This window comes from Ambystoma mexicanum, chromosome 8 (assembly GCF_040938575.1).
Source record: "Ambystoma mexicanum isolate Mex_15411 chromosome 8, UKY_AmexF1_1, whole genome shotgun sequence".
Taxonomy (NCBI): Eukaryota; Metazoa; Chordata; class Amphibia; order Caudata; family Ambystomatidae; genus Ambystoma; species Ambystoma mexicanum.
The window spans coordinates 731,169,950-731,183,419 of NC_090929.1; the positions used below are offsets into that span (position 1 = coordinate 731,169,950).

Genomic DNA, 13,470 nt, shown 5'->3' on the forward strand with positions numbered 1-13,470 from the left:
TGTGTTCATGGGTAATAAATCGACTTTCACATGTAATGCAGTACAGAGAATATTGAGTCCTTCAAGAGGCATGAAAGAAAGCCGTTATTGTGTTGATTGTTCTCTCCACCTCCCTGCAACAGAAACAGGATGGATGGATTAAAGTTATCCTACCAGACATAGGAGTCCTGAATGGGCCCACCAGTCTTATATATCTCGCCTGATCGAGCGCTGATCGAGCGATGAGCGTGGTATCATGTTGCAAGTGGCTGCATGGCTTAGCTTACTAAATGCAAATGCATAAGAGTAATATTCTTAGCATTACTAGAGCCTACGGCCACACCACACTGAATGCGCCCGATCTCGTCTGATCTCGGAAGCTAAGCAGTGTCGGGCCTAGTTAGTACCTGGATGGGAGACTGCCTGGGAATACCAGGTGCTGCAGGCTTTTTTGTGCTCCAAGTTCAGGAAGTGAGCCATTTCTCAATTGCCTTTCAAAACTGCAAGGTCTAGCCGACTAGATGCTTAAAAGTACAAAACTCACTAGGCCCAGAGCCTACGGCCACACCACACTGAATTCGTCTGATCTCGGAAGCTAAGCAGTGTCGGGCCTAGTTAGTACCTGGATGGGAGAGGGCCTGGGAATACCAGGTGCTGTAGGCTTTTTTGTGCTCCAAGTTCAGGAAGTGAGCCATTTCTCAATTGCCTTTCAAAACTGCAAGGTCTAGCCGACTAGATGCTTAAAAGTACAAAACTCACTAGGACCAGAGCCTACGGCCACACCACACTGAATGCGCCCGATCTCGTCTGATCTCGGAAGCTAAGCAGTGTCGGGCCTAGTTAGTACCTGGATGGGAGACCGCCTGGGAATACCAGGTGCTGTAGGCTTTTTTGTGCTCCAAGTTCAGGAAGTGAGCCATTTCTCAATTGCCTTTCAAAACTGCAAGGTCTAGCCGACTAGATGCTTAAAAGTACAAAACTCACTAGGCCCAGAGCCTACGGCCACACCACACTGAATGCGCCCGATCTCGTCTGATCTCGGAAGCTAAGCAGTGTCGGGCCTAGTTAGTACCTGGATGGGAGACCGCCTGGGAATACCAGGTGCTGTAGGCTATTTTGTGCTCCATGATTAGTAATTGCACAACTTCTCAATTACTTTTCAAATTTGGTATGTTTCCAAAATAATTTTATCCCGTTTTATAGCGGAAATGTTGGACAACATTATGAGGGCTGGAGCTACCTATTTACATATAATTAGCATACAGGTAGTGTGTTCATGGGTAATAAATCGACTTTCACATGTAATGCAGTACAGAGAATATTGAGTCCTTCAAGAGGCATGAAAGAAAGCCGTTATTGTGTTGATTGTTCTCTCCACCTCCCTGCAACAGAAACAGGATGGATGGATTAAAGTTATCCTACCAGACATAGGAGTCCTGAATGGGCCCACCAGTCTTATATATCTCGCCTGATCGAGCGCTGATCGAGCGATGAGCGTGGTATCATGTTGCAAGTGGCTGCATGGCTTAGCTTACTAAATGCAAATGCATAAGAGTAATATTCTTAGCATTTCTAGAGCCTACGGCCACACCACACTGAATGCGCCCGATCTCGTCTGATCTCGGAAGCTAAGCAGTGTTGGGCCTAGTTAGTACCTGGATGGGAGACCGCCTGGGAATACCAGGTGCTGTAGGCTTTTTTGTGCTCCAAGTTCAGGAAGTGAGCCATTTCTCAATTGCCTTTCAAAACTGCAAGGTCTAGCCGACTAGATGCTTAAAAGTACAAAACTCACTAGGCCCAGAGCCTACGGCCACACCACACTGAATGCGCCCGATCTCGTCTGATCTCGGAAGCTAAGCAGTGTCGGGCCTAGTTAGTACCTGGATGGGAGACCGCCTGGGAATACCAGGTGCTGTAGGCTTTTTTGTGCTCCAAGTTCAGGAAGTGAGCCATTTCTCAATTGCCTTTCAAAACTGCAAGGTCTAGCCGACTAGATGCTTAAAAGTACAAAACTCACTAGGACCAGAGCCTACGGCCACACCACACTGAATGCGCCCGATCTCGTCTGATCTCGGAAGCTAAGCAGTGTCGGGCCTAGTTAGTACCTGGATGGGAGACCGCCTGGGAATACCAGGTGCTGTAGGCTTTTTTGTGCTCCAAGTTCAGGAAGTGAGCCATTTCTCAATTGCCTTTCAAAACTGCAAGGTCTAGCAGACTAGATGCTTAAAAGTACAAAACTCACTAGGCCCAGAGCCTACGGCCACACCACACTGAATGCGCCCGATCTCGTCTGATCTCGGAAGCTAAGCAGTGTCGGGCCTAGTTAGTACCTGGATGGGAGACCGCCTGGGCATACCAGGTGCTGTAGGCTATTTTGTGCTCCATGATTAGTAATTGCACAACTTCTCAATTACTTTTCAAATTTGGTATGTTTCCAAAATAATTTTATCCCGTTTTATAGCGGAAATGTTGGACAACATTATGAGGGCTGGAGCTACCTATTTACATATAATTAGCATACAGGTAGTGTGTTCATGGGTAATAAATCGACTTTCACATGTAATGCAGTACAGAGAATATTGAGTCCTTCAAGAGGCATGAAAGAAAGCCGTTATTGTGTTGATTGTTCTCTCCACCTCCCTGCAACAGAAACAGGATGGATGGATTAAAGTTATCCTACCAGACATAGGAGTCCTGAATGGGCCCACCAGTCTTATATATCTCGCCTGATCGAGCGCCGATCGAGCGATGAGCGTGGTATCATGTTGCAAGTGGCTGCATGGCTTAGCTTACTAAATGCAAATGCATAAGAGTAATATTCTTAGCATTACTAGAGCCTACGGCCACACCACACTGAATGCGCCCGATCTCGTCTGATCTCGGAAGCTAAGCAGTGTCGGGCCTAGTTAGTACCTGGATGGGAGACTGCCTGGGAATACCAGGTGCTGTAGGCTTTTTTGTGCTCCAAGTTCAGGAAGTGAGCCATTTCTCAATTGCCTTTCAAAACTGCAAGGTCTAGCCGACTAGATGCTTAAAAGTACAAAACTCACTAGGCCCAGAGCCTACGGCCACACCACACTGAATGCGCCCGATCTCGTCTGATCTCGGAAGCTAAGCAGTGTCGGGCCTAGTTAGTACCTGGATGGGAGACCGCCTGGGAATACCAGGTGCTGTAGGCTATTTTGTGCTCCATGATTAGTAATTGCGCAACTTCTCAATTACTTTTCAAATTTGGTATGTTTCCAAAATAATTTTATCCCGTTTTATAGCGGAAATGTTGGACAACATTATGAGGGCTGGAGCTACCTATTTACATATAATTAGCATACAGGTAGTGTGTTCATGGGTAATAAATCGACTTTCACATGTAATGCAGTACAGAGAATATTGAGTCCTTCAAGAGGCATGAAAGAAAGCCGTTATTGTGTTGATTGTTCTCTCCACCTCCCTGCAACAGAAACAGGATGGATGGATTAAAGTTATCCTACCAGACATAGGAGTCCTGAATGGGCCCACCAGTCTTATATATCTCGCCTGATCGAGCGCTGATCGAGCGATGAGCGTGGTATCATGTTGCAAGTGGCTGCATGGCTTAGCTTACTAAATGCAAATGCATAAGAGTAATATTCTTAGCATTACTCGAGCCTACGGCCACACCACACTGAATGCGCCCGATCTCGGAAGCTAAGCAGTGTCGGGCCTAGTTAGTACCTGGATGGGAGACCGCCTGGGAATAGCAGGTGCTGTAGGCTTTTTTGTGCTCCAAGTTCAGGAAGTGAGCCATTTCTCAATTGCCTTTCAAAACTGCAAGGTCTAGCCGACTAGATGCTTAAAAGTACAAAACTCACTAGGCCCAGAGCCTACGGCCACACCACACTGAATGCGCCCGATCTCGTCTGATCTCGGAAGCTAAGCAGTGTCGGGCCTAGTTAGTACCTGGATGGGAGACCGCCTGGGAATACCAGGTGCTGTAGGCTTTTTTGTGCTCCAAGTTCAGGAAGTGAGCCATTTCTCAATTGCCTTTCAAAACTGCAAGGTCTAGCCGACTAGATGCTTAAAAGTACAAAACTCACTAGGCCCAGAGCCTACGGCCACACCACACTGAATGCGCCCGATCTCGTCTGATCTCGGAAGCTAAGCAGTGTCGGGCCTAGTTAGTACCTGGATGGGAGACCGCCTGGGAATACCAGGTGCTGTAGGCTTTTTTGTGCTCCAAGTTCAGGAAGTGAGCCATTTCTCAATTGCCTTTCAAAACTGCAAGGTCTAGCCGACTAGATGCTTAAAAGTACAAAACTCACTAGGACCAGAGCCTACGGCCACACCACACTGAATGCGCCCGATCTCGTCTGATCTCGGAAGCTAAGCAGTGTCGGGCCTAGTTAGTACCTGGATGGGAGACCGCCTGGGAATACCAGGTGCTGTAGGCTTTTTTGTGCTCCAAGTTCAGGAAGTGAGCCATTTCTCAATTTCCTTTCAAAACTGCAAGGTCTAGCCGACTAGATGCTTAAAAGTACAAAACTCACTAGGCCCAGAGCCTACGGCCACACCACACTGAATGCGCCCGATCTCGGAAGCTAAGCAGTGTCAGGCCTAGTTAGTACCTGGATGGGATACCGCCTGGGAATACCAGGTGCTGTAGGCTATTTTGTGCTCCATGATTTGTAATTGCACAACTTCTCAATTACTTTTCAAATTTGGTATGTTTCCAAAATAATTTTATCCCGTTTTATAGCGGAAATGTTGGACAACATTATGAGGGCTGGAGCTACCTATTTACATATAATTAGCATACAGGTAGTGTGTTCATGGGTAATAAATCGACTTTCACATGTAATGCAGTACAGAGAATATTGAGTCCTTCAAGAGGCATGAAAGAAAGCCGTTATTGTGTTGATTGTTCTCTCCACCTCCCTGCAACAGAAACAGGATGGATGGATTAAAGTTATCCTACCAGACATAGGAGTCCTGAATGGGCCCACCAGTCTTATATATCTCGCCTGATCGAGCGCTGATCGAGCGATGAGCGTGGTATCATGTTGCAAGTGGCTGCATGGCTTAGCTTACTAAATGCAAATGCATAAGAGTAATATTCTTAGCATTACTCGAGCCTACGGCCACAACACACTGAATGCGCCCGATCTCGTCTGATCTCGGAAGCTAAGCAGTGTCGGGCCTAGTTAGTACCTGGATGGGAGACCGCCTGGGAATACCAGGTGCTGTAGGCTTTTTTGTGCTCCAAGTTCAGGAAGTGAGCCATTTCTCAATTGCCTTTCAAAACTGCAAGGTCTAGCCGACTAGATGCTTAAAAGTACAAAACTCACTAGGCCCAGAGCCTACGGCCACACCACACTGAATGCTCCCGATCTCGGAAGCTAAGCAGTGTCGGGCCTAGTTAGTACCTGGATGGGAGACCGCCTGGGAATACCAGGTGCTGTAGGCTATTTTGTGCTCCATGATTAGTAATTGCACAACTTCTCAATTACTTTTCAAATTTGGTATGTTTCCAAAATAATTTTATCCCGTTTTATAGCGGAAATGTTGGACAACATTATGAGGGCTGGAGCTACCTATTTACATATAATTAGCATACATGTAGTGTGTTCATGGGTAATAAATCGACTTTCACATGTAATGCAGTACAGAGAATATTGAGTCCTTCAAGAGGCATGAAAGAAAGCCGTTATTGTGTTGACTGTTCTCTCCACCTCCCTGCAACAGAAACAGGATGGATGGATTAAAGTTATCCTACCAGACATAGGAGTCCTGAATGGGCCCACCAGTCTTATATATCTCGCCTGATCGAGCGCTGATCGAGCGATGAGCGTGGTATCATGTTGCAAGTGGCTGCATGGCTTAGCTTACTAAATGCAAATGCATAAGAGTAATATTCTTAGCATTACTAGAGCCTACGGCCACACCAGACTGAATGCGCCTGATCTCGTCTGATCTCGGAAGCTAAGCAGTGTCAGGCCTAGTTAGTACCTGGATGGGAGACCGCCTGGGAATACCAGGTGCTGTAGGCTTTTTTGTGCTCCAAGTTCAGGAAGTGAGCCATTTCTCAATTGCCTTTCAAAACTGCAAGGTCTAGCCGACTAGATGCTTAAAAGTACAAAACTCACTAGGCCCAGAGCCTACGGCCACACCACACTGAATGCGCCCGATCTCGGAAGCTAAGCAGTGTCAGGCCTAGTTAGTACCTGGATGGGAGACCGCCTGGGAATACCAGGTGCTGTAGGCTTTTTTGTGCTCCAAGTTCAGGAAGTGAGCCATTTCTCAATTGCCTTTCAAAACTGCAAGGTCTAGCCGACTAGATGCTTAAAAGTACAAAACTCACTAGGACCAGAGCCTACGGCCACACCACACTGAATGGGCCCGATCTCGTCTGATCTCGGAAGCTAAGCAGTGTCGGGCCTAGTTAGTACCTGGATGGGAGACCGCCTGGGAATACCAGGTGCTGTAGGCTATTTTGTGCTCCATGATTAGTAATTGCACAACTTCTCAATTACTTTTCAAATTTGGTATGTTTCCAAAATAATTTTATCCCGTTTTATAGCGGAAATGTTGGACAACATTATGAGGGCTGGAGCTACCTATTTACATATAATTAGCATACAGGTAGTGTGTTCATGGGTAATAAATCGACTTTCACATGTAATGCAGTACAGAGAATATTGAGTCCTTCAAGAGGCATGAAAGAAAGCCGTTATTGTGTTGATTGTTCTCTCCACCTCCCTGCAACAGAAACAGGATGGATGGATTAAAGTTATCCTACCAGACATAGGAGTCCTGAATGGGCCCACCAGTCTTATATATCTCGCCTGATCGAGCGCTGATCGAGCGATGAGCGTGGTATCATGTTGCAAGTGGCTGCATGGCTTAGCTTACTAAATGCAAATGCATAAGAGTAATATTCTTAGCATTACTAGAGCCTACGGCCACACCACACTGAATGCGCCCGATCTCGTCTGATCTCGGAAGCTAAGCAGTGTCGGGCCTAGTTAGTACCTGGATGGGAGACTGCCTGGGAATACCAGGTGCTGTAGGCTTTTTTGTGCTCCAAGTTCAGGAAGTGAGCCATTTCTCAATTGCCTTTCAAAACTGCAAGGTCTAGCCGACTAGATGCTTAAAAGTACAAAACTCACTAGGCCCAGAGCCTACGGCCACACCACACTGAATGCGCCTGATCTCGTCTGATCTCGGAAGCTAAGCAGTGTCGGGCCTAGTTAGTACCTGGATGGGAGACCGCCTGGGAATACCAGGTGCTGTAGGCTATTTTGTGCTCCATGATTAGTAATTGCGCAACTTCTCAATTACTTTTCAAATTTGGTATGTTTCCAAAATAATTTTATCCCGTTTTATAGCGGAAATGTTGGACAACATTATGAGGGCTGGAGCTACCTATTTACATATAATTAGCATACAGGTAGTGTGTTCATGGGTAATAAATCGACTTTCACATGTAATGCAGTACAGAGAATATTGAGTCCTTCAAGAGGCATGAAAGAAAGCCGTTATTGTGTTGATTGTTCTCTCCACCTCCCTGCAACAGAAACAGGATGGATGGATTAAAGTTATCCTACCAGACATAGGAGTCCTGAATGGGCCCACCAGTCTTATATATCTCGCCTGATCGAGCGCTGATCGAGCGATGAGCGTGGTATCATGTTGCAAGTGGCTGCATGGCTTAGCTTACTAAATGCAAATGCATAAGAGTAATATTCTTAGCATTACTCGAGCCTACGGCCACAACACACTGAATGCGCCCGATCTTGGAAGCTAAGCAGTGTCGGGCCTAGTTAGTACCTGGATGGGAGACCGCCTGGGAATACCAGGTGCTGTAGGCTTTTTTGTGCTCCAAGTTCAGGAAGTGAGCCATTTCTCAATTGCCTTTCAAAACTGCAAGGTCTAGCCGACTAGATGCTTAAAAGTACAAAACTCACTAGGCCCAGAGCCTACGGTCACACCACACTGAATGCGCCTGATCTCGTCTGATCTCGGAAGCTAAGCAGTGTCGGGCCTAGTTAGTACCTGGATGGGAGACCGCCTGGGAATACCAGGTGCTGTAGGCTTTTTTGTGCTCCAAGTTCAGGAAGTGAGCCATTTCTCAATTGCCTTTCAAAACTGCAAGGTCTAGCCGACTAGATGCTTAAAAGTACAAAACTCACTAGGCCCAGAGCCTACGGCCACACCACACTGAATGCGCCCGATCTCGTCTGATCTCGGAAGCTAAGCAGTGTCGGGCCTAGTTAGTACCTGGATGGGAGACCGCCTGGGAATACCAGGTGCTGTAGGCTTTTTTGTGCTCCAAGTTCAGGAAGTGAGCCATTTCTCAATTGCCTTTCAAAACTGCAAGGTCTAGCCGACTAGATGCTTAAAAGTACAAAACTCACTAGGACCAGAGCCTACGGCCACACCACACTGAATGCGCCCGATCTCGTCTGATCTCGGAAGCTAAGCAGTGTCGGGCCTAGTTAGTACCTGGATGGGAGACCGCCTGGGAATACCAGGTGCTGTAGGCTTTTTTGTGCTCCAAGTTCAGGAAGTGAGCCATTTCTCAATTGCCTTTCAAAACTGCAAGGTCTAGCCGACTAGATGCTTAAAAGTACAAAACTCACTAGGCCCAGAGCCTACGGCCACACCACACTGAATGCGCCCGATCTCGGAAGCTAAGCAGTGTCGGGCCTAGTTAGTACCTGGATGGGATACCGCCTGGGAATACCAGGTGCTGTAGGCTATTTTGTGCTCCATGATTTGTAATTGCACAACTTCTCAATTACTTTTCAAATTTGGTATGTTTCCAAAATAATTTTATCCCGTTTTATAGCGGAAATGTTGGACAACATTATGAGGGCTGGAGCTACCTATTTACATATAATTAGCATACAGGTAGTGTGTTCATGGGTAATAAATCGACTTTCACATGTAATGCAGTACAGAGAATATTGAGTCCTTCAAGAGGCATGAAAGAAAGCCGTTATTGTGTTGATTGTTCTCTCCACCTCCCTGCAACAGAAACAGGATGGATGGATTAAAGTTATCCTACCAGACATAGGAGTCCTGAATGGGCCCACCAGTCTTATATATCTCGCCTGATCGAGCGCTGATCGAGCGATGAGCGTGGTATCATGTTGCAAGTGGCTGCATGGCTTAGCTTACTAAATGCAAATGCATAAGAGTAATATTCTTAGCATTACTAGAGCCTACGGCCACACCACACTGAATGCGCCCGATCTCGTCTGATCTCGGAAGCTAAGCAGTGTCGGGCCTAGTTAGTACCTGGATGGGAGACTGCCTGGGAATACCAGGTGCTGTAGGCTTTTTTGTGCTCCAAGTTCAGGAAGTGAGCCATTTCTCAATTGCCTTTCAAAACTGCAAGGTCTAGCCGACTAGATGCTTAAAAGTACAAAACTCACTAGGCCCAGAGCCTACGGCCACACCACACTGAATGCGCCCGATCTCGTCTGATCTCGGAAGCTAAGCAGTGTCGGGCCTAGTTAGTACCTGGATGGGAGACCGCCTGGGAATACCAGGTGCTGTAGGCTATTTTGTGCTCCATGATTAGTAATTGCGCAACTTCTCAATTACTTTTCAAATTTGGTATGTTTCCAAAATAATTTTATCCCGTTTTATAGCGGAAATGTTGGACAACATTATGAGGGCTGGAGCTACCTATTTACATATAATTAGCATACAGGTAGTGTGTTCATGGGTAATAAATCGACTTTCACATGTAATGCAGTACAGAGAATATTGAGTCCTTCAAGAGGCATGAAAGAAAGCCGTTATTGTGTTGATTGTTCTCTCCACCTCCCTGCAACAGAAACAGGATGGATGGATTAAAGTTATCCTACCAGACATAGGAGTCCTGAATGGGCCCACCAGTCTTATATATCTCGCCTGATCGAGCGCTGATCGAGCGATGAGCGTGGTATCATGTTGCAAGTGGCTGCATGGCTTAGCTTACTAAATGCAAATGCATAAGAGTAATATTCTTAGCATTACTCGAGCCTACGGCCACAACACACTGAATGCGCCCGATCTCGTCTGATCTCGGAAGCTAAGCAGTGTCGGGCCTAGTTAGTACCTGGATGGGAGACCGCCTGGGAATACCAGGTGCTGTAGGCTTTTTTGTGCTCCAAGTTCAGGAAGTGAGCCATTTCTCAATTGCCTTTCAAAACTGCAAGGTCTAGCCGACTAGATGCTTAAAAGTACAAAACTCACTAGGCCCAGAGCCTACGGCCACACCACACTGAATGCTCCCGATCTCGGAAGCTAAGCAGTGTCGGGCCTAGTTAGTACCTGGATGGGAGACCGCCTTGGAATACCAGGTGCTGTAGGCTATTTTGTGCTCCATGATTAGTAATTGCACAACTTCTCAATTACTTTTCAAATTTGGTATGTTTCCAAAATAATTTTATCCCATTTTATAGCGGAAATGTTGGACAACATTATGAGGGCTGGAGCTACCTATTTACATATAATTAGCATACAGGTAGTGTGTTCATGGGTAATAAATCGACTTTCACATGTAATGCAGTACAGAGAATATTGAGTCCTTCAAGAGGCATGAAAGAAAGCCGTTATTGTGTTGATTGTTCTCTCCACCTCCCTGCAACAGAAACAGGATGGATGGATTAAAGTTATCCTACCAGACATAGGAGTCCTGAATGGGCCCACCAGTCTTATATATCTCGCCTGATCGAGCGCTGATCGAGCGATGAGCGTGGTATCATGTTGCAAGTGGCTGCATGGCTTAGCTTACTAAATGCAAATGCATAAGAGTAATATTCTTAGCATTACTAGAGCCTACGGCCACACCAGACTGAATGCGCCCGGTCTGATCTCGGAAGCTAAGCAGTGTCGGGCCTAGTTAGTACCTGGATGGGAGACCGCCTGGGAATACCAGGTGTTGTAGGCTTTTTTGTGCTCCAAGTTCAGGAAGTGAGCCATTTCTCAATTGCCTTTCAAAACTGCAAGGTCTAGCCGACTAGATGCTTAAAAGTACAAAATTCACTAGGCCCAGAGCCTACGGCCACACCACACTGAATGCGCCCGATCTCGTCTGATCTCGGAAGCTAAGCAGTGTCAGGCCTAGTTAGTACCTGGATGGGAGACCGCCTGGGAATACCAGGTGCTGTAGGCTTTTTTGTGCTCCAAGTTCAGGAAGTGAGCCATTTCTCAATTGCCTTTCAAAACTGCAAGGTCTAGCCGACTAGATGCTTAAAAGTACAAAACTCACTAGGACCAGAGCCTACGGCCACACCACACTGAATGCGCCCGATCTCGTCTGATCTCGGAAGCTAAGCAGTGTCGGGCCTAGTTAGTACCTGGATGGGAGACCGCCTGGGAATACCAGGTGCTGTAGGCTATTTTGTGCTCCATGATTAGTAATTGCACAACTTCTCAATTACTTTTCAAATTTGGTATGTTTCCAAAATAATTTTATCCCGTTTTATAGCGGAAATGTTGGACAACATTATGAGGGCTGGAGCTACCTATTTACATATAATTAGCATACAGGTAGTGTGTTCATGGGTAATAAATCGACTTTCACATGTAATGCAGTACAGAGAATATTGAGTCCTTCAAGAGGCATGAAAGAAAGCCGTTATTGTGTTGATTGTTCTCTCCACCTCCCTGCAACAGAAACAGGATGGATGGATTAAAGTTATCCTACCAGACATAGGAGTCCTGAATGGGCCCACCAGTCTTATATATCTCGCCTGATCGAGCGCTGATCGAGCGATGAGCGTGGTATCATGTTGCAAGTGGCTGCATGGCTTAGCTTACTAAATGCAAATGCATAAGAGTAATATTCTTAGCATTACTCGAGCCTACGGCCACAACACACTGAATGCGCCCGATCTCGTCTGATCTCGGAAGCTAAGCAGTGTCGGGCCTAGTTAGTACCTGGATGGGAGACCGCCTGGGAATACCAGGTGCTGTAGGCTTTTTTGTGCTCCAAGTTCAGGAAGTGAGCCATTTCTCAATTGCCTTTCAAAACTGCAAGGTCTAGCCGACTAGATGCTTAAAAGTACAAAACTCACTAGGCCCAGAGCCTACGGCCACACCACACTGAATGCTCCCGATCTCGGAAGCTAAGCAGTGTCGGGCCTAGTTAGTACCTGGATGGGAGACCGCCTGGGAATACCAGGTGCTGTAGGCTATTTTGTGCTCCATGATTAGTAATTGCACAACTTCTCAATTACTTTTCAAATTTGGTATGTTTCCAAAATAATTTTATCCCATTTTATAGCGGAAATGTTGGACAACATTATGAGGGCTGGAGCTACCTATTTACATATAATTAGCATACAGGTAGTGTGTTCATGGGTAATAAATCGACTTTCACATGTAATGCAGTACAGAGAATATTGAGTCCTTCAAGAGGCATGAAAGAAAGCCGTTATTGTGTTGATTGTTCTCTCCACCTCCCTGCAACAGAAACAGGATGGATGGATTAAAGTTATCCTACCAGACATAGGAGTCCTGAATGGGCCCACCAGTCTTATATATCTCGCCTGATCGAGCGCTGATCGAGCGATGAGCGTGGTATCATGTTGCAAGTGGCTGCATGGCTTAGCTTACTAAATGCAAATGCATAAGAGTAATATTCTTAGCATTACTAGAGCCTACGGCCACACCAGACTGAATGCGCCTGATCTCGTCTGATCTCGGAAGCTAAGCAGTGTCGGGCCTAGTTAGTACCTGGATGGGAGACCGCCTGGGAATACCAGGTGCTGTAGGCTTTTTTGTGCTCCAAGTTCAGGAAGTGAGCCATTTCTCAATTGCCTTTCAAAACTGCAAGGTCTAGCCGACTAGATGCTTAAAAGTACAAAACTCACTAGGCCCAGAGCCTACGGCCACACCACACTGAATGCGCCCGATCTCGGAAGCTAAGCAGTGTCAGGCCTAGTTAGTACCTGGATGGGAGACCGCCTGGGAATACCAGGTGCTGTAGGCTTTTTTGTGCTCCAAGTTCAGGAAGTGAGCCATTTCTCAATTGCCTTTCAAAACTGCAAGGTCTAGCCGACTAGATGCTTAAAAGTACAAAACTCACTAGGACCAGAGCCTACGGCCACACCACACTGAATGGGCCCGATCTCGTCTGATCTCGGAAGCTAAGCAGTGTCGGGCCTAGTTAGTACCTGGATGGGAGACCGCCTGGGAATACCAGGTGCTGTAGGCTATTTTGTGCTCCATGATTAGTAATTGCACAACTTCTCAATTACTTTTCAAATTTGGTATGTTTCCAAAATAATTTTATCCCGTTTTATAGCGGAAATGTTGGACAACATTATGAGGGCTGGAGCTACCTATTTACATATAATTAGCATACAGGTAGTGTGTTCATGGGTAATAAATCGACTTTCACATGTAATGCAGTACAGAGAATATTGAGTCCTTCAAGAGGCATGAAAGAAAGCCGTTATTGTGTTGATTGTTCTCTCCACCTCCCTGCAACAGAAACAGGATGGATGGATTAAAGTT

At 46.3% G+C, this 13,470-nt stretch overlaps 28 non-coding genes and 10 pseudogenes across 28 annotated transcripts; all 38 read left to right on the forward strand.

Moving 5' to 3' along the window:
* Positions 1–308: 308 nt before the first annotated feature.
* Positions 309–427, forward strand: LOC138479895 (5S ribosomal RNA). Its single transcript, XR_011273627.1, has one exon. It is a non-coding gene; the product is annotated as a 5S ribosomal RNA (ribosomal RNA).
* Positions 428–748: 321 nt separating this feature from the next.
* LOC138475638 (5S ribosomal RNA) lies at positions 749–867 on the forward strand. Its single transcript, XR_011269765.1, has one exon. It is a non-coding gene; the product is annotated as a 5S ribosomal RNA (ribosomal RNA).
* Positions 868–973: 106 nt separating this feature from the next.
* On the forward strand, positions 974–1,092 carry LOC138475640 (5S ribosomal RNA). The gene has a single exon (XR_011269766.1). It is a non-coding gene; the product is annotated as a 5S ribosomal RNA (ribosomal RNA).
* A 464-nt stretch (positions 1,093–1,556) lies between these two features.
* LOC138475778 (5S ribosomal RNA) lies at positions 1,557–1,675 on the forward strand. Its single transcript, XR_011269891.1, has one exon. It is a non-coding gene; the product is annotated as a 5S ribosomal RNA (ribosomal RNA).
* Positions 1,676–1,781: 106 nt separating this feature from the next.
* LOC138475641 (5S ribosomal RNA) lies at positions 1,782–1,900 on the forward strand. The gene has a single exon (XR_011269767.1). It is a non-coding gene; the product is annotated as a 5S ribosomal RNA (ribosomal RNA).
* A 106-nt stretch (positions 1,901–2,006) lies between these two features.
* Positions 2,007–2,125, forward strand: LOC138475642 (5S ribosomal RNA). Its single transcript, XR_011269768.1, has one exon. It is a non-coding gene; the product is annotated as a 5S ribosomal RNA (ribosomal RNA).
* A 106-nt stretch (positions 2,126–2,231) lies between these two features.
* Positions 2,232–2,350, forward strand: LOC138479074 (5S ribosomal RNA). Its single transcript, XR_011272882.1, has one exon. It is a non-coding gene; the product is annotated as a 5S ribosomal RNA (ribosomal RNA).
* Positions 2,351–2,814: 464 nt separating this feature from the next.
* On the forward strand, positions 2,815–2,933 carry LOC138478355 (5S ribosomal RNA). Its single transcript, XR_011272230.1, has one exon. It is a non-coding gene; the product is annotated as a 5S ribosomal RNA (ribosomal RNA).
* A 106-nt stretch (positions 2,934–3,039) lies between these two features.
* LOC138475644 (5S ribosomal RNA) lies at positions 3,040–3,158 on the forward strand. Its single transcript, XR_011269770.1, has one exon. It is a non-coding gene; the product is annotated as a 5S ribosomal RNA (ribosomal RNA).
* A 464-nt stretch (positions 3,159–3,622) lies between these two features.
* LOC138474332 (5S ribosomal RNA) lies at positions 3,623–3,731 on the forward strand (annotated as a pseudogene).
* A 106-nt stretch (positions 3,732–3,837) lies between these two features.
* On the forward strand, positions 3,838–3,956 carry LOC138475645 (5S ribosomal RNA). Its single transcript, XR_011269771.1, has one exon. It is a non-coding gene; the product is annotated as a 5S ribosomal RNA (ribosomal RNA).
* Positions 3,957–4,062: 106 nt separating this feature from the next.
* LOC138475646 (5S ribosomal RNA) lies at positions 4,063–4,181 on the forward strand. The gene has a single exon (XR_011269772.1). It is a non-coding gene; the product is annotated as a 5S ribosomal RNA (ribosomal RNA).
* Positions 4,182–4,287: 106 nt separating this feature from the next.
* LOC138475647 (5S ribosomal RNA) lies at positions 4,288–4,406 on the forward strand. The gene has a single exon (XR_011269773.1). It is a non-coding gene; the product is annotated as a 5S ribosomal RNA (ribosomal RNA).
* Positions 4,407–4,512: 106 nt separating this feature from the next.
* On the forward strand, positions 4,513–4,621 carry LOC138474641 (5S ribosomal RNA; annotated as a pseudogene).
* A 464-nt stretch (positions 4,622–5,085) lies between these two features.
* On the forward strand, positions 5,086–5,204 carry LOC138479551 (5S ribosomal RNA). Its single transcript, XR_011273316.1, has one exon. It is a non-coding gene; the product is annotated as a 5S ribosomal RNA (ribosomal RNA).
* A 106-nt stretch (positions 5,205–5,310) lies between these two features.
* Positions 5,311–5,419, forward strand: LOC138474010 (5S ribosomal RNA; annotated as a pseudogene).
* A 464-nt stretch (positions 5,420–5,883) lies between these two features.
* LOC138480436 (5S ribosomal RNA) lies at positions 5,884–6,002 on the forward strand. The gene has a single exon (XR_011274111.1). It is a non-coding gene; the product is annotated as a 5S ribosomal RNA (ribosomal RNA).
* A 106-nt stretch (positions 6,003–6,108) lies between these two features.
* Positions 6,109–6,217, forward strand: LOC138474357 (5S ribosomal RNA; annotated as a pseudogene).
* A 106-nt stretch (positions 6,218–6,323) lies between these two features.
* LOC138479441 (5S ribosomal RNA) lies at positions 6,324–6,442 on the forward strand. Its single transcript, XR_011273216.1, has one exon. It is a non-coding gene; the product is annotated as a 5S ribosomal RNA (ribosomal RNA).
* Positions 6,443–6,906: 464 nt separating this feature from the next.
* LOC138478356 (5S ribosomal RNA) lies at positions 6,907–7,025 on the forward strand. Its single transcript, XR_011272231.1, has one exon. It is a non-coding gene; the product is annotated as a 5S ribosomal RNA (ribosomal RNA).
* Positions 7,026–7,131: 106 nt separating this feature from the next.
* Positions 7,132–7,250, forward strand: LOC138478052 (5S ribosomal RNA). Its single transcript, XR_011271955.1, has one exon. It is a non-coding gene; the product is annotated as a 5S ribosomal RNA (ribosomal RNA).
* Positions 7,251–7,714: 464 nt separating this feature from the next.
* LOC138474713 (5S ribosomal RNA) lies at positions 7,715–7,823 on the forward strand (annotated as a pseudogene).
* Positions 7,824–7,929: 106 nt separating this feature from the next.
* LOC138478725 (5S ribosomal RNA) lies at positions 7,930–8,048 on the forward strand. Its single transcript, XR_011272566.1, has one exon. It is a non-coding gene; the product is annotated as a 5S ribosomal RNA (ribosomal RNA).
* A 106-nt stretch (positions 8,049–8,154) lies between these two features.
* Positions 8,155–8,273, forward strand: LOC138475648 (5S ribosomal RNA). Its single transcript, XR_011269774.1, has one exon. It is a non-coding gene; the product is annotated as a 5S ribosomal RNA (ribosomal RNA).
* A 106-nt stretch (positions 8,274–8,379) lies between these two features.
* LOC138475649 (5S ribosomal RNA) lies at positions 8,380–8,498 on the forward strand. The gene has a single exon (XR_011269775.1). It is a non-coding gene; the product is annotated as a 5S ribosomal RNA (ribosomal RNA).
* A 106-nt stretch (positions 8,499–8,604) lies between these two features.
* LOC138474067 (5S ribosomal RNA) lies at positions 8,605–8,713 on the forward strand (annotated as a pseudogene).
* Positions 8,714–9,177: 464 nt separating this feature from the next.
* On the forward strand, positions 9,178–9,296 carry LOC138478357 (5S ribosomal RNA). Its single transcript, XR_011272232.1, has one exon. It is a non-coding gene; the product is annotated as a 5S ribosomal RNA (ribosomal RNA).
* Positions 9,297–9,402: 106 nt separating this feature from the next.
* On the forward strand, positions 9,403–9,521 carry LOC138475651 (5S ribosomal RNA). The gene has a single exon (XR_011269776.1). It is a non-coding gene; the product is annotated as a 5S ribosomal RNA (ribosomal RNA).
* A 464-nt stretch (positions 9,522–9,985) lies between these two features.
* Positions 9,986–10,104, forward strand: LOC138479553 (5S ribosomal RNA). The gene has a single exon (XR_011273317.1). It is a non-coding gene; the product is annotated as a 5S ribosomal RNA (ribosomal RNA).
* A 106-nt stretch (positions 10,105–10,210) lies between these two features.
* On the forward strand, positions 10,211–10,319 carry LOC138474321 (5S ribosomal RNA; annotated as a pseudogene).
* A 464-nt stretch (positions 10,320–10,783) lies between these two features.
* Positions 10,784–10,897, forward strand: LOC138474353 (5S ribosomal RNA; annotated as a pseudogene).
* A 106-nt stretch (positions 10,898–11,003) lies between these two features.
* LOC138478893 (5S ribosomal RNA) lies at positions 11,004–11,122 on the forward strand. The gene has a single exon (XR_011272717.1). It is a non-coding gene; the product is annotated as a 5S ribosomal RNA (ribosomal RNA).
* Positions 11,123–11,228: 106 nt separating this feature from the next.
* On the forward strand, positions 11,229–11,347 carry LOC138475652 (5S ribosomal RNA). The gene has a single exon (XR_011269777.1). It is a non-coding gene; the product is annotated as a 5S ribosomal RNA (ribosomal RNA).
* A 464-nt stretch (positions 11,348–11,811) lies between these two features.
* LOC138479554 (5S ribosomal RNA) lies at positions 11,812–11,930 on the forward strand. Its single transcript, XR_011273318.1, has one exon. It is a non-coding gene; the product is annotated as a 5S ribosomal RNA (ribosomal RNA).
* Positions 11,931–12,036: 106 nt separating this feature from the next.
* LOC138474012 (5S ribosomal RNA) lies at positions 12,037–12,145 on the forward strand (annotated as a pseudogene).
* A 464-nt stretch (positions 12,146–12,609) lies between these two features.
* Positions 12,610–12,728, forward strand: LOC138479936 (5S ribosomal RNA). Its single transcript, XR_011273665.1, has one exon. It is a non-coding gene; the product is annotated as a 5S ribosomal RNA (ribosomal RNA).
* A 106-nt stretch (positions 12,729–12,834) lies between these two features.
* On the forward strand, positions 12,835–12,943 carry LOC138474358 (5S ribosomal RNA; annotated as a pseudogene).
* A 106-nt stretch (positions 12,944–13,049) lies between these two features.
* LOC138479443 (5S ribosomal RNA) lies at positions 13,050–13,168 on the forward strand. The gene has a single exon (XR_011273217.1). It is a non-coding gene; the product is annotated as a 5S ribosomal RNA (ribosomal RNA).
* Positions 13,169–13,470: the final 302 nt, after the last annotated feature.